Here is a 14,146-nt window from a genome sequence, read left to right on the forward strand (position 1 = left end):
AAGATTGACGTCACCTCGTTCCACGATATCTCATACAAGGTGGTAGCGATGCAGAATGTGCTTGGTCCTGTGGTGAGACTTTGGCTCCTTCGCTTGTGCAATGGCTCCAGTGTTGTCACAATACAAAAAAACTGGACCGTTGATTGAGGGAGCAACACCAAGTTGATTTACAAACTTCTTGATCCAAACAGTTTTCTTTGCCGCATCTAATGCAGCAACATACTCTGCTTCGCATACGGAATCGGCTACTGAATGCGGCTTGGAACTTTTCCAGCAGACTGCTCCTCCATTCAGGATAAACACAAATCCTAACATACTCTTACTGTCATCATGATCTGACTGAAAACTCGAGTCTGTAAACCCCACAAGTTTTAAGTCAGATTCTCCATAGATTAACCATTAGTCATTAGTATTTCTCAAATACATAAGGATGGTTTTCACCACCTTCTAATGGTTCTCATCCAGATCATACTGATACCTACTCACTACCGCTAATGAGTAAGCAACATTCGGTCTTGTATATGTCATGACGTACATGATAGATCCCACTGCAGAAGCATATGGGATTCTACTCATACGCTCTCTCTTCGGAAGTTGTTGGACAATCTTTCTTAGAGAGAGAAATTCCTTGGCCTATCGGAAGATAGCCCTTCTTGAAATTCTCCATGTTGAACCGCTTCAACATAGTATCGATGTACGTGGATTAGGACAACCTAATAACCTCTTAGATCTATCTCTATAGATTTTTATCCCTAGGATGTAGGATGTTTCTCCCAGATCCTTCATGGAGAACTGTGATGACAGCCAAAGTTTCACATTTTGTAATGCAGGGATGTCATTTCCAATTAAAAGAATGTCATCCACATACAAGACAAGGAATGTGATCACTGAACCGTTAGCCTACTTGTAGACACAAGGTTCTTCTTCATTCTTAACGAAGCCATACATTTTGATAGTTTTATCGAAACGTATTTTCCAACTTCGAGAAGCTTGCTTAAGTCCACAAATGGACTTTTGTAGCTTGCATACTTTGGACTCGTCTGTGGATGTGAAACCCTCAGGTTGTATTATATACACCTCTTCTTCCAGCTCTCCATTTAGAAAAGTTGTTTTCACATTCATTTGCCAGATTTCATAATCCATATTTGCTATTATAGAAAGCATGATCTGAATAGATTTTAGCATTGCCACAGAGAAAAAAGTCTCATCATAGTCGATACCATAACGTTGATGATACCTGTTGACCCCCTAATGGATTTTGATGAATACAAAACACTAGAGTATAATTCCATTTATCTTAACAATTTAATTGAGGATTTCATGTATTTTATTAGGAATATTGTTAAGAAATGTCTAGGCAAGTTCCCATGATTTTTAAGGACTTATTAAAGAATTTTTGAGATGAAAGAAAAAGTTCAGGGACAGCCGAGACGTCTCCGGGTTGTCTCAGAGACGTCTCTGGCACAAACAGGAAGAACTGGCACGTCTGGAGACGTCCCTGGCACCTGCCGAATCGTCCCCGCGATAGCGGAGTCGACTCTCTCAGTAGCGGAGTCGACTCTCTCAGTGGCGGCAGAAAGGCAGTTTTCAAGAGATATGCGCGAGACGTCCCCACCGTACGCGGAGTCGTCCCCGCAAGTAAAAAGCAGACTTCCCGAGTCGTCCCCAAGATAGCGGAGACGGCTCTCTCAGGGTTTTCCAGAGAATGACTTTTTCGGTGATAAGGCAGCGGAGACGTCCCCTGAAAGAGCGGAGTCGACTCTCTCAGGGAATTCCAGAAGACATGTTTTTCTGAGATAAAGAAGCGGAGTCGTCCCCGAGGCAGCAGAGTCGTCCCCATTCAAAAAGTGCAAACAAGCCGAAACGTCCCCGTAAAGTGCAGAGACGACCCTCTCAGCAAATCAGAAAGGCAAGGATTCAAACGGTACAATTCCAGAGTCGTCCCCGTAAAGAGCCGAGTCGTCCCCAGACAACGTAAAAAGTAAAATCTTGTAGCCGAGACGTCTCTCGTTGAAGCAGAGACGTCCCCGGAGCGCCTGGGACGCGACTGACAGCTTTTACAGGTTTGGTTTGAATTTCAAATCTCTTTTACTTTATCTCTAACGGCTATATTTGCTTTTTGGGCTATAAAAGGGACCTCTTAAGTGCTTCTCAACAACTCTTCACCAACCAAAAGCTAGATCATTTAAGAGAGAAGCAAGAGAGAGAAGTTCAAGGGAGTGAGTGCATTCAAGTGAAGAAATCAAGTGCTTTCAAGCTTCCCAAGTGATTTCAAGCTCAACTACTCTCTTCCGCCCGGGATTCAAAGCTCACACTCAAACCTACGCAATCCACATCGAAAGAATCACCATTTCCCACGCTTCCAACGGCAAAAGGATTCTTCCGGGTTCTATTGTTTATCATTGTCATATTTGCTTATTTAGAGCTTTTCAATCCTTTGTAAAACCTTTCATTGTGGTGCTTGTTCCAGTCAAGGGACTTGGAACAAGGGAAAGGCGTCCCAAGCCTAAGTGAAATTGGGGGTTATAGGGTTTGTTGTTAGTCCGGTGTAAAACAACGAGTTGGGTAGTGAACTCGCAAAACTACCGTACTGTAATCGTGGATTATAGTGAAAATTCCCAAAGGTGCTTTGGGGAGTGGATGTAGGAGCAGTGGAGGCTCCGAACCACTATAAAAGCTTGTGTTTGCGATTGTTTGTCTTCATAGCTTTATTTTAGCCTTAGCTTATACATTTGTGTGTTTTATTTTTTAATTAGACAAAAGTTTTAAAACACCCAATTCACCCCCCCTCTTGGGTGACCATCTCTGGGCAACAAGTGGTATCAGAGCAGGTGCTCTGTGTATTTCTTGAAAGACCTAACCGTCTTAGCCAAAGATCTAGATGGCAACACCCTTTAACAATGTTCCTGCTGAGGGGCAAGCAACCAATAGACCTCCACTCTTCAATGGGACAAATTATACCTATTGGAAGACTAGAATGAGAATCTTCATTCAAGCACAAGACTATGCCTTGTGGAGGGTTATAGTCAAGGGACCACAAGAACCATCACACATGGTTAATGGCATTCAAGTTCCCAAACCTGAGGAGGATTGGGATGAGAATGATGATAGGATGGCTCAACTCAATTCAAGAGCCATGAACTCATTATTTTGTGCTCTAGATGTAAATGAGTTTAATAGAGTCTCCACATGTAGTTCCGCTAAGGAAATATGGGATAGGCTTGAAGTTACCCACGAGGGTACAAATCAAGTCAAAGAGTCCAAAGTGAACATTCTAGTTCACAAATATGAGTTGTTTAAGATGGAACCCAATGAAACCATCACATGCATGTTTACACGCTTTACCGATATAATTAATGGTCTAAAGAGTTTGGGTAAATCTTATACTAATCCGGAACTTGTAAGTAAAATTCTCAGGTCTTTGCCGAAAGCATGGGAAGCAAAGGTCACGGCGATCGTAGAAGCCAAAGACCTCAACACCTTGGGGCTAGAACAACTCTTGGGCTCATTGATGACGCATGAGCTCACGATGAAGCAACATGAAGATGATTTGCCAAAGAAGAAGACAATTGCACTCAAGGCTACTTCGAGTGTGTGTGAAGAAGAAAGTAGTGAGAGTGAGGAAGAAAGTGAGGACGAGGACTTGGGTTTGATAGTTAGGAAGTTTAAAAAATTCATGAGGAAAAAGAAACCCTTTCCAAGGAAAAAGTTTGGAGGGAGAAATGATTGGGAAAAAGAAAAAGAAAAAGAAAGAGACCCAATCATATGCTACGATTGCAAGAGACCGGGACACATTCATTCCGAATGCCCTCAACAAAAGAAGTTTTTTGGAAAGAAGAAGAAGAAGGCATTGAAAGCAACATGGGATGATAGTGACACATCATCCTCCGAGGAAGAGAAGGAAGAGACCGCCAATTTGTGCTTCATGGCATTCGAAGACGACGAGGTATGTCAAAACTCAACTATAAATTTTACTTTAGAAGAATTGTATGAAGCTTTTCAAGAACTTATGGGTGATTGTAGTATGTTAGGAGCAAAGAATAAAGAGTTAAAAGCCTCCAATCAAAAACTGAAAGAAGATATTGAAAACCTATTGATTGAGAAGGAGAGCATTAAAAATATTAACACCATTGACCTAGAAAATAGAAACTTAAAACTTAGCATTGAAAATAAAATGGGAAAAACACTAATTAAGGAATTAAATCTAAAAGTAAAATCTCTACTCGATAATAATACCTCACTTGCACAAAATGTTGAATCCCTTAAAAAGGATAAGGAAGAACTAGTTAAAGAAAATTTAAATCTTAAAAATGAGGTACATAAATACAAACCAATTGTTGAAAAATTCACACAAAGCTCTGAAAAATTAAATCTTATTCTTTCAAATCAAAGAGCTGTTTTTAATAAAGCCGGATTAGGATATAAAACTAACAAACAACAAAAGTATCTAAAGAATTTCTTTGTAAAAGCAAAAGATGTAAAAACTGAAAAACCTACATGCTTTCATTGCGGAAAAAATGGACATAAAGCCTACTCTTGTATTCAAAGAAAGATCCAAACTAACAAGAGTACATTTGTGAAAGCTAAAAACATAACTAAAGTATGGGTGCCTAAGGGAACCAACTACACTAACCACGAAGGACCCAAGAAAACTTGGGTACCTAAGAGCTTCACATGATCATTTTGCAGATATGCCTTGCAGCCGGGAATAAAAGGAGAATGTGGTATCTTGATAGTGGTTGCTCAAGGCATATGACCGGTGACAAGAGTCTCTTCGTCACTTTGAAATCAAAAGAAGGAGGAGTAGTCACATTTGGAGACAATGCTAAAGGTCAAATCATTGGTGTTGGTAAAATCTCCATTTCACCCTCCTCTTTTATTGACAATGTATTGTTAGTTAATGGACTAAAACATAATCTATTAAGTATAAGTCAATTTTGTGACAAGGGATTTAAAGTGTCATTTGAATCATCACTATGCATAATTAGTAGTTCAATTGACAATGAGATCATACTCACAGGACATAGGCATGGAAATGTTTACATGGTTGATCTTGATGATCTCACCATGAAGAATGGCCAATGTCTTGTAGCCATGAGTCCCAAAGTCAATGAGACTAGTTGGTTATGGCATCGTAGGTTAGGACATGCTAGCATGGATTTAATTTCTAAATTGATTACAAAAGATCTAGTCAAAGGACTACCAAAGATAGATTTTGAAAAGAACAAAATTTGTGCTGCATGTCAATTAGGGAAACAAACGAGAAGCTCTTTCAAGTCTAAAAACATAGTCTCAACAACAAAACCCTTAGAACTAATCCACATGGATTTGTTTGGACCCACTAGAATTGCTAGTCTAGGGGGTAAGAAATTTGGTCTTGTAATTGTTGATGATTTTTCACGTTTTACATGGGTTTCATTTCTTGCACATAAAGATGAGTCCTTTCCCGCTTTTATCAAGTTTCATAATAGAGTTTCGAATGAACTCAATCTTAAACTAAAAGCAATTAGGAGTGATCATGGTACCGAGTTTGAAAATCAGCACTTTGAAAAGTTTTGTGACGAAAATGGTATCAATCACAATTTCTCGGCACCTAGGACACCCCAACAAAATGGGGTGGTAGAAAGGAAGAATCGCACACTAGCAGATATGGCTCGTACCATGTTGTGCGAATCGGATCTACCAAAATATTTTTGGGCTGAAGCAATAAATACTGCATGTCACATTTTAAACCGTGCATTAGTTAGATCCATCTTGAAGAAAACACCTTATGAGTTAATAAAAGGTAAGAAACCAAATATAAGCTATTTTCATGTTTTCGGTTGTCGATGCTTTATTTTAAACAATGGAAAGGACAATCTAAGCAAATTTAGTGCTAAATCAGATGAGGGAATCTTCTTAGGTTATTCCTCATCTAGTAGAGCATACAGGGTCTTCAACAAGAAAACTCTCGTTGTTGAAGAATCCATTCATGTTGTTTTTGATGAAGCTAATGGAGATTCTTCTAGAAAAGAAGAAGATGGTGATACAGGTATACTTGAAGACCGAATGAAGGAATTCTCCATACAAGACAAACAACAAGAGGATGAGATCAAAGAAGATACAATTCAGCAAGATGAAGAAGAAGACCAACCTCCGTTGAGAAATCAAGATCTTCCTAAGGAATGGAGGTATGCACATGGTCATCCAAGGGATCTAATCCTTGGTGATCCCTCACAAGGGGTAAGGACAAGATCCTCTCTAAGAAATACTAGTAATTATCTTGCATTCGTTTCACAAATCGAGCCTAAATCACTAGAAGAAGCTGAAAAAGATGATAATTGGATGAATGCTATGCAAGAGGAATTAAACCAATTTGAAAAAAATGAAGTTTGGACTCTAATGAAAAGACCCCCTAATGTTTTAATCATAGGCACCAAATGGGTATATAGAAATAAACTAGATGAAGATGGGATAGTAATAAGAAACAAAGCTAGGCTAGTGGCCAAAGGATATAATCAGGAGGAAGGAATAGACTTTGATGAAACTTTTGCTCCTGTTGCTAGATTAGAGGCTATTAGATTACTTTTGGCATATGCATGCTTCATGGATTTTAAACTCTATCAAATGGATGTAAAAAGTGCCTTTTTAAATGGTTATATAATGGAGGAAGTTTATGTAGGACAACCTCCAGGTTTTGAAAATCACTTACATCCAGATTATGTGTATAAATTGCATAAAGCATTGTATGGACTTAAGCAAGCCCCTAGGGCATGGTATGAAAGATTAAGTAATTTCCTAATTGAAAATAAATTTAAGAGAGGAAATGTAGACAAAACCCTCTTCATTAAAAGAAAAGAAAATGACTTATTGCTTGTGCAAATTTATGTGGATGATATAATTTTTGGTGCTACTAATGATAGTCTTTGTCAAGAGTTTGCCAAGCTTATGCAGGGAGAATTTGAAATGAGCATGATGGGTGAGCTCAACTTCTTCCTTGGGCTACAAATAAAACAATCAGAGGAAGGCATCTTCATCAGTCAGTCCAAATACATCAAGGAAATGTTGGAAAAATTCAAGATGAAGGATGCAAAGGAAATCAGCACACCCATGGGCTCAAGTTGCAAGCTTGACAAAGATGAAAAAGGTAAAAGTATAGACTGCAAATTGTACAGAGGTATGATAGGCTCTTTACTTTACCTTACCGCTAGTAGACTAGATATATTATTCAGTGTTTGTATGTGTGCTAGATACCAAGCATGTCCTAAGGAATCACACCTGCAAGCTGTTAAAAGAATTTTTAGATATCTAGTAGGGACATCTAATGTTGGCTTATGGTATTCTAAACAATCTGACATAAATTTAATTGCTTATTCCGATGCTGATTTTGCCGGTGCAAACTCGACAGAAAAAGCACAAGTGGCACATGTCAATTCTTGGGTGCTAATTTGGTTTCTTGGTTTAGCAAGAAACAAAATTCAGTTGCCTTGTCCACAGCTGAGGCTGAGTACATTGCAGCTGGAAGCTGTTGTGCCCAAGTCCTTTGGATTAAGCAACAACTTGAAGACTTCGGTATCAAAATGAATAATATACCAATTAAATGTGATAATACAAGTGCAATTAATTTAACAAAAAATCCTGTCCAACACTCTAAGTCAAAGCATATAGAGATTAGGCATCATTTTATTAGGGATCATGTGCTGAAAAATGATGTGATGATTGAATATGTATGTACTGAAAATCAATTGGCCGATATCTTTACAAAGCCCCTTTGTAAAGATAGATTCAACTTCTTAAGGAATGCCTTGAGCTTGTATGATCCTAGCAAATAAATTAAACTTGTATTGCATTGCTTTGCCACTCAAACTAGTAATCCACCTCAAGGTAAACATAAGTGAAAGCATGAATTCATCTAAGCTAAATGACGAACTGTTTGACTTTTCGGAGGATGGTTACCCTCCCTTGGACTCTTCATGGAGATATTTTCAGAGCCTATTTCATAGGTATTCGAAATTTGGTCAAACATTCCTCATTTCAACATTAATAATTTAAAAATCTTTATCAATTTATTATAGGATGTATTATTAAGGGGGAGGATCACAAACAAATTCACTCTGTGTTTATCAAAAGAAATCATGTTGATTAGGGTGATTAAACAAAAATTTGGGAAAAGATAGAATTCAGTCTGAAATTTTTCAGTGCCGGAGACGTATCTGGCAAATCGCAGAGACGTCCCCCCAGGCGAGACGTCTCGCCTTAGTCACGGAGACGTCTCGGGGACCGAACGAGGTTTTTTTTTTTAAATAAGTGAAACCGCTCGAGCCGACCCGAGCTATCTTCTCTCATCCCCGACCAAAACAAAAAACCCTAGCCTCCATTTGCTCTCCACCTCAAACCCTAGCCTCCATTTGCTCTCCATCACAAACCCTAGCATCCATGGCACCAAAGAGGGCTAGACGAACCGGTGGAAGGAGACCTAGGGTAGCGGCCGACGGTGAGGAACGGAGGGAAGAACCTTCCGCGCCGTCTCCTCCGGTTGCTCCGCCAACCACGACCATTTTCTGTGCAAATCGCACAGTGACGACCGGTAGGTACATAGATTTTGCATTTTTAGACAGTGAGGGGTTCTCTATTGGAGAGAGACTCCGAGCCCAAGGGTGGGAGCACCTTTGTAGCCTCAATACCTCGACCTACCCCGGTCTAGTTAGAGAACTTTTTAGCAATATGGCCTTAGGGGACTTAGGGTACACTGCATATGTCCGGGGGACATTAGTAGAAATTAATGAGGACATCTTGTCCACTATTTTGCAAATTCCTAAGGACGGTGAGGCTCCAACCTCACATCTCCAAAGGGAAATAGCCCTAAATTTACTTTTAGGACGAGAGGACTGCGGCCCTCTTGATGTTGTCAACTCTCAAGACCTAAACGCTGAGATGAGACTCCTTTTGAGTATTGTCAACCGGGTCTTGTTTCCTAAAACCGGTCGCTTCGATTTTGTTTCGGAGCGAGACTTAGTTATTATGCATCATATCCTACTAGGGATTCCCCTAAACCTCCCTAGACTTATGTTGAACTACATTGCTCTATGTCATAGGTATTCTAGGTTTAGTATACCCTATGGCATGATATTTACCCTAGTATTCAAACACTTCAAAGTTCCCATTCCAACATATGAGCCTGCAAAACCCTTGAGAAACACCGACTATTATAATGAGGGCACAATGCGAAGAATGGAGTTTCATAAAGTAGATGGGTCGTGGGTCAAGGTACCAAAGAGAAAAGCCCAAATCCTAGAGCCTGAGATCCCACTTCAGGAGCCTGACCACCACTCTCCTCCACCTAGCCACATGGATTTGCCTGATATACCCTCCAGCTCAGCTGGACTTTCCACATCCATGCCACCACCTCCTCCAGTCAGTGGGCCCTCCTTCCTATCAGAAGACCAGATGCGTACCTTAGCATCTGTCATTTGCCAACAAATGAGGGAGGAAATGAGATCCATGATCTCTACTGAGTTGGCCCCCATCAGAGCTTCACATGAAGGGCTTCTACAAGAGCTAAAGGACATTAGAGCTCAAATTGAAGCCACAACGCAAGAAATAATTGGTGTGGGTGCCACCCAAACAGTCAGATCAATCGAGCTAAAGGATAGTTTGAAGGCCATTTCAAAGAATCTTAAAGAGTTGACAAGCCCAGGAGGAAATGTGGGCACCTTGGTTGCCCAACTCAGAGGAAGAATTGAAATGGCAACCATAGAATTTGAAGCCCTCGTGGCAGCCTTCCATAAGTCACAGGGGGATCAGTTCAAGACCCTAATGGATTCAATCAATGCATTTATAGATGCAGCTTGTAGGGTCTATGAGCAACGTCGCCGATGAGGGACATTTTGTAGGATCTTCTTTTTGTAAACCCTAGGCTATTTTGGAACACTTCTTGTAATGATTTTTTCTTTTAACTATGTACTGACTTCAAAGGTTTACAATGATACATGAATACAATTTCTTTTGAAACCTTGTGTATGTGCTTCTGTGTATGTGATTCTGTGACTGTGTATGTGTTTCTTGTGATGTGCCATAAAAATCTCATAACATACCTTGAGTATTCAAATTCAACACAACTTATCAATACATATGACACAGGGGGGAGCACATCTTGTGATAACTATGTTAAACAAAAAGAGGAGTCTGAAATGAATTCCAAAACAAAGGGGGAGTGATATGAATGACTAAATTCTTGGACAGGGGGAGCACAACTTGAATCTCTTTGAGTAGTTCATGGAAGGATAATTTGTCCCCTTCATTGTTGATGACAAAAAGGGGGAGTAGATATAGCAGGGGGAGTAGAATCAAGAGTAGAACCAAGAGTAGAACCAATATGGATATATGGATATTGGATACATTGGAATGCAAAATTCATACTCCCAAGTTGAATTAAGAGAAGATAAAATTGAAAAATATTGGCCTTTAGATAATTGCTCTTCTGAAAAGAAAGGGGGAGTCAAAAAGAACTAAGCTTTCAAATTTTAACTTAATTCAAATTCAGTTGATATGCTAAAATTGCTTAAGAGCTATGAAGATCAATCTTATGCATAATGATAGAACTCAAAATTGACTATTTTGAATTATGCACACTGTATCTAGCTCTAATCAAAACATTATGCTTATACATCTGATCAAATACTGTGTATATGTTTAAATTTCGAATTTTGCATATACTCAGTGTTTTGTCATCATCAAAAAGGGGGAGATTGTTGACCCCCTAATGGATTTTGATGAATACAAAACACTAGAGTATAATTCCATTTATCTTAACAATTTAATTGAGGATTTCATATATTTTATTAGGAATATTGTTAAGAAATGTCTAGGCAAGTTCCCATGATTTTTAAGGACTTATTAAAGAATTTTTGAGATGAAAGAAAAAGTTCAGGGACAGCCGAGACGTCTCCGGGTTGTCTCAGAGACGTCTCTGGCACAAACAGGAAGAACTGGCACGTCTGGAGACGTCCCTGGCACCTGCCGAGTCGTCCCCGCGATAGCGGAGTCGACTCTCTCAGTAGCGGAGTCGACTCTCTCAGTGGCGACAGAAAGGCAGTTTTCAAGAGATATGCGCGAGACGTCCCCACCGTACGCGGAGTCGTCCCCGCAAGTAAAAAGTAGACTTCCCGAGTCGTCCCCAAGATAGCGGAGACGGCTCTCTCAGGGTTTTCCAGAGAATGACTTTTTCAGTGATAAGGCAGCGGAGACGTCCCCTGAAAGAGCGGAGTCAACTCTCTCAGGGAATTCCAGAAGACATGTTTTTCTGAGATAAAGAAGCGGAGTCGTCCCCGAGGCAGCGGAGTCGTCCCCATTCAAAAAGTGCAAACAAGCCGAGACGTCCCCGTAAAGTGCAGAGACGACCCTCTCAGCAAATCAGAAAGGCAAGGATTCAAACGGTACAATTCCAGAGTCGTCCCCGTAAAGAGCCGAGTCGTCCCCAGACAACGTAAAAAGTAAAATCTTGTAGCCGAGACGTCTCTCGTTGAAGCAGAGACGTCCCCGGAGCGCCTGGGACGCGACTGACAGCTTTTACAGGTTTGGTTTGAATTTCAAATCTCTTTTACTTTATCTCTAACGGCTATATTTGCTTTTTGGGCTATAAAAGGGACCTCTTAAGTGCTTCTCAACAACTCTTCACCAACCAAAAGCTAGATCATTTAAGAGAGAAGCAAGAGAGAGAAGTTCAAGGGAGTGAGTGCATTCAAGTGAAGAAATCAAGTGCTTTCAAGCTTCCCAAGTGATTTCAAGCTCAACTACTCTCTTCCGCCCGGGATTCAAAGCTCACACTCAAACCTACGCAATCCACATCGGAAGAATCACCATTTCCCACGCTTCCAACGGCAAAAGGATTCTTCCGGATTCTATTGTTTATCATTGTCATATTTGCTTATTTAGAGCTTTTCAATCCTTTGTAAAACCTTTCATTGTGGTGCTTGTTCCAGTCAAGGAACTTGGAACAAGGAAAAGGCGTCCCAAGCCTAAGTGAAATTGGGGGTTATAGGGTTTGTTGTTAGCCCGGTGTAAAACAACGAGTTGGGTAGTGAACTCGCAAAACTACCGTACTGTAATCGTGGATTATAGTGGAAATTCCCAAAGGTGCTTTGGGGAGTGGATGTAGGAGCAATGGAGGCTCCGAACCACTATAAAAGCTTGTGTTTGCGATTGTTTGTCTTCATAGCTTTATTTTAGCCTTAGCTTATACATTTGTGTGTTTTATTTTTTAATTAGACAAAAGTTTTAAAACACCCAATTCACCCCCCCTCTTGGGTGACCATCTCTGGGCAACAATACCCCTTGGCAACCAAACGAGCTTTATAGGTCTCCACCTTTCCGTCTGCGCTTCTCTTTCTTTTGAAGATCCATTTGCACCCTATGGGCTTTATCCCTTCGGGTGGATTAACTAGTGTCCATACACTATTGATTTCCATGGATTCCATTTCGGATCTCATGGCGTTAAGCCATAACTCAGAGTCGGACCTCTGCATAGTATCCATATAGGTGATCGGATCCTCATTGTTCTCATCGAGCTGAATGAGATCTGCGTCTTGGACCAAGAAATCATAGTATCTGTCCACTTGATGCGGTACTCTACCTGATCGCTTTAATGGTGCTTCTACATTGGGCTCCGGGTTTGATCTAATCGAATCCGGTTCTGTGGGTTCAGTAGATTGTGTTAAATCTTCCACCTGCTGAACTTTACTAAGTTCAACTTTAGAGGTAACAATTCCTTCACTAAGGAATTCCTTTTCCAAAAGGGTTGCCTTAAGTTCTACGAACATTTTTTGTTCATTAGGAAGGTAGAAGTAATAACCCCTAGTTTTCTTAGGGTACCTAACAACATAACACTCATCGAACCTAGGACCAAGTTTGTCAGTTCGAGAACGTTTAATATAAGCCAGACATCCCCAAACCCTAAGGTATGAAAGTGTCGGCTTACGCCCAGTCCATATCTCATATGGAGTCTTCTCAACAAACTTACTTGGAACCTTATTTAGTATTATACACGCAGACTCTAAAGCATAACCCCAAAAATATAAAGGCAGACTAGTAAACCCTATCATGGATCGAACCATGTCTAACCGAGTTCGATTCCTCCTTTCGGATACACCATTGTGCTGAGGTGTTCCTGGAGGGGTCCATTGTGAGAGAATCCCATTCTCCTCTAGATAAGTCAAGAAATCACCGGAAAGGTATTCTCCTTCTCGGTCTGACCGAAGGATCTTAATACTCTTTCCAGTTTGTTTTTTTACTTCATTACGAAATCGTTTGAACATTTCAAATGATTCCGACTTATGCTTCATCAGATAGACATACCCATATCTAGATAGGTCATTTGTGAAGGTTATGAAGTAGGCATAACCACCTTTGGCACTTACGTTCATAGGTCCACATACATCAATATGTATGAGGCCAAGAACATCGCTGGCTCGTTCACCCTTTCCAGAAAAAAGGTGACTTGGTCATCTTACCCAGAAGACAGGATTCACAAGTTGGTAGTGATTCACAATCATTGATTTCTAAAATGCCCTGTTGGGCTAACCTGTTTATCCTGTTTTTATTTATGTGACCTAGCCGGCAATGCCACAAATAGGCTTCATTGACATTATCTAACTTAGGGCGTTTATTAGAAGTGTACATTACATTCACAGGCAGTGATAGAGTATAAATGTCATGTGTCAATTGTTCACGAAAAATTTTAATACTTTTTAGAATGATATCACAAAGATTTTCTTTTATTGATAAACAATAACCATTTTTGGCCAAAAGGCCTACAGAGATGACATTCATAAAAAAATGTTGGACAATAATGACAATCATCTAATATGACTATTCTAGATTCAAAAACAAGCTTAATGACTCCTAAAGCTAGGACTGGAACTGATCTTCCATCTCCAACGTTTAGGAATCTTTCGCCATTCTTGAATCTTCTACTAACTTGAAATTCCTGCAACGAATTGCAAATATTAATTGGATTTCCCGTATCCAATACCCGAGCAGTAGAATCATAAACAGAAAAATTACAAGGTGTTATCATATAATTATCTTGTGCAGCAACTGTTTGCTGCTTCTTCTTATGCCTGTTTGGATCAAGGGACACTATGTAAGCCGGACAGTTTCGCTTCCAATG

Source organism: Phoenix dactylifera, unplaced genomic scaffold (genome assembly GCF_009389715.1).
Source record: "Phoenix dactylifera cultivar Barhee BC4 unplaced genomic scaffold, palm_55x_up_171113_PBpolish2nd_filt_p 000188F, whole genome shotgun sequence".
Lineage (NCBI taxonomy): Eukaryota > Viridiplantae > Streptophyta > Magnoliopsida > Arecales > Arecaceae > Phoenix > Phoenix dactylifera.